This window comes from Trichechus manatus, unplaced genomic scaffold, assembly GCF_000243295.1.
Source record: "Trichechus manatus latirostris isolate Lorelei unplaced genomic scaffold, TriManLat1.0 scaffold00101, whole genome shotgun sequence".
Taxonomy (NCBI): domain Eukaryota; kingdom Metazoa; phylum Chordata; class Mammalia; order Sirenia; family Trichechidae; genus Trichechus; species Trichechus manatus.
In genome coordinates, this window is record NW_004444037.1 from 61,375 (window position 1) to 64,910 (window position 3,536).

The window sequence follows — 3,536 nt, forward strand, 5'->3', positions numbered from 1 at the left end:
ACTTTGAATATGTAGTAAGCATAGAAAAGACAGTTTAATAGAGACAAGTGAAAAAGGGATAGAAATTTGTAAGAAAGAGGAAAGACATGAATGGATCAGAAAAGAAAGAATATGAAATTGTCAGAGTAAAGTTTTAATGTGTTAAACCATGTAGGCATGAAATGTGTAATCGTAATACCTTTTATACCTTTTCAAGATAACTTCAATGTATATATGAAAAGCAAGAAAACCCTATGATAACTTTCCAGATACTATGTCCTAAACCACAATGTGGAAACTTCAATAATGCAGGCCAAGAACAGTTTTGGCTTGACCTATAAAGCTTAAAAATAGTTAAAATATTTTGTAGATAAGGACTCAAATTGAGTGAATTTGTAAGTATAGGAGAGAGATATTCTTATATATAGACGTGTGTGTTTATATGTGTACTGAATTTATAAAGTAGGATCAAATATATATGCAAAGTTTTTGCCTTGCTTTTTACTTGACCTATTTTCTCATTAAAGTTGTTTTAAATCTTCACTTGTCATAACATTTTTAGAGTCCATCACATAGATGCCTACTAATATATTTAAGCAATAACATTGCAACAAACATATTATATATACTGATGTTTGTTGCTATCTAGTCAATTCTGAATTATGGTGACCTCATGTATGCAGAGTAGAACTGTTACATAGGTTTTTCAAGGCTGTGACCTTTTGGAAGCGGATTTGCCAGGCCTGTCATCTGAGACATCTCTGGGTGGCCTTGAACCACCAATCTTTTTGTTAGTAGTCAAGTGCTTAATCATTTTCTCCACCCAGGGACTCCATATATACTGACAAAAGCTATTTTTTCCTTTCCCTTAGGAAAAACAGTCTAGAAATGAGAATACTGGGTCAAGTGTACAACTGTTATACAGATCAAATATAATGAAAAGTTGCTTTCTAAATTTGTTTCAATTTATGGGGTGGAGATTTTAAACCAAAATAATATGAACTCCAGGGAAAAAGCATAGTGCTTTTTCTAAAATGTGTTTTCTAAAATAGTAGATTCAGAAGTCAGATGAAAGGTAATGTCATGAGGGAAAGTCAGTGGTTCTTTTCAATCCATCTCACATGTGCGTAAGTGCAGGCAAATCATCCAGCCTACTATTTGGATATCAAAGACAAATAAATGATTCTTTCCATTTTACCCAATTCTGAGGTCTTGAACTTTCTTCATACAACCTTCTTTGACATTTGCACACATCATTACAAACGTGCACTAAGTCATTTCTTGGTGCCTGACAGCAATTATAATAAACATGATTTTCTTCTTTTTTCCCTATGCAGTATTTGGATTTTTTTTTTTTTCTGTTACTTCCTGGCAAATACTGTTTCAATATGAATTTCTTTCTGAAAGTATAAGAGAATAATTTTGCTTGTTGAAAAGAATTTTTTAAATAAACCATATTTAGAAATAGAATATCAGGATACAAAAATTGTATATGGTAAACTTGCAGATTGAGCATGAAAAGGTGGTTTTAGAATATTCAAAATGCTCCTCGTTTCATTTAAGTATTTGTGTTATCTAGCCTTGAATAGAACTTAGTAAACTAAAACTTATACAAACCTTTTGTGTTGCATATCCATCATCATCTGGACAGGAAATACTTCTGATAAGTTATATTGTTCCCCTTTATTGCTTTATTCAAGTAGCATTTTGTATCAGTTGCTACAGCATTCATTTGTATATGTTCTCTTGATGAAGTAATATTAACTCTATTTAAGAAGAGATCTCTATGGATCCAAACATCTATTCTCTTTGTACTCATTATTCTTCAATACATTCTCCATGTTGCAGTCAGGCAATCTTTTTTGAAAATTTACATTTTATTATGTGACTGGTCTGATAAAAACTCTTCCATGATTCCCCAAAGCAGTTAGGTAAGGACAGGCATGTTAACATAGCTACAGGCCCGAATGAACAAGACTATTTCAGTCACCCAAATCTCTCTTACTCAGGTGCTCCTCTCCTCCTTCCCCTATAACCTACTCTACCACCATTACACCTCACAAAGCACAGGCTACTCTCCATCCAGATTTAACTATCCATTCTGATGAGACACAAGTTTTCTCACAGTATTTGTAGTACAGTCTTTTGCAAGTTAGTTATAGCTATAGTCCTCACCTTTTTATCTTCATTTGGCTGAGATCTACTTAACTTTCAGTATTCAGCTTTGATGTTAATTCTACTGGGAAGAACAAGCTGATCCTACATATCTGGAATAAATCACCATTTTATAAGGTCAGAAATCTGTATATCTATTCAACCACAGTATTCATCACACTCTATTGAGGTTTCTTCTTATAGTGTATACACCCTTAAACTGTAGAGTCAGTTGAAGGCAGAGGCAATATCCACAACTGTGTTGTAATACTCTCTGTTCTAACACAGTGTTTGGCATATATTAGCATTGCACATATATTCTTGAAGGAAAAAATGAAGCAGTGAGAGAGTGAAATTATGAGGGTTCTTTAATTTTGATATTTATAGGAATAAATTGTTGAGTTTGTAAAATTCAAAATATAATCAAACAAAATATACATTTTACTATACAATTCATATTGGCATAAAATGTATGACTTGAAGTTCTGATATAAACATTGTTGTATTCTTCTTTACTGGGGAAAAGATGAAAACTCTTAGTCAGGTTCTGCAAAGAGAATAAATTCTATTCTCCTCAGCTCACATTTTTATTCTTTTATTTTCCAAATTCTATTCCTTCTCTTGTGTTTGTCCCAGCATATTCTTGACATCTGTGTTTGCACATGTAAATTGTCTCTTTTACTAGATGGTGCCAGATTATAATGTAAGGTGAAAACATACTTTAGGTTGGGCAATGTAATGGACTTTTTTATGTGCCATCTTGACTAAGTTATGGTACTCAATTATTCACTCAAACACTAACCTAGGTATTTCTATGAAGTTGTTTTGCAAATGTGATTAATATAAAAAATCTGTTAACTTTAAATAAAGAGAATCATCCTTGATAATCTGAGTGGGCCTCATCAAATCAGTTGAAAGGTCTTAGGAACAAAATTGTGGTTGACCTGAGGAAAAAGAAATTCTACCTGTGGACAGAAGAGTCCACTTCTCCCTAAGAGCTTCTAGCTCACCAGCTTCCTCTACATATTTCAGACTTGCCTGGCCATGCCTCACAATTGTGTAATCCAATTACTTGCAATATATGCGCTGGTTCTGTTTCTCTGGTAGAACTTTGACTGATTCAGGCAGAAGCATGGATGCTGTGTCTCTTCCTGTTTCAATAGTTAAGTGGTGTTCTTAAATTTACTCATTTTATACTCAGTAATATGTTAGCAACATTATACTTTTTTTTCTGGATCCATGTGCCAATGGTTCACAAAAGCAATAAAGCAGAACAATATAACTTATTAGAAGTATTTCCTGCCCAGATGATGATGTCTCTCTTCCCCTATATCTATGTCTTATTGTGGAATTTTCAATGTAGTGTATGTAGAAGAATCTTGAAGGATAGCGACTAAATAATT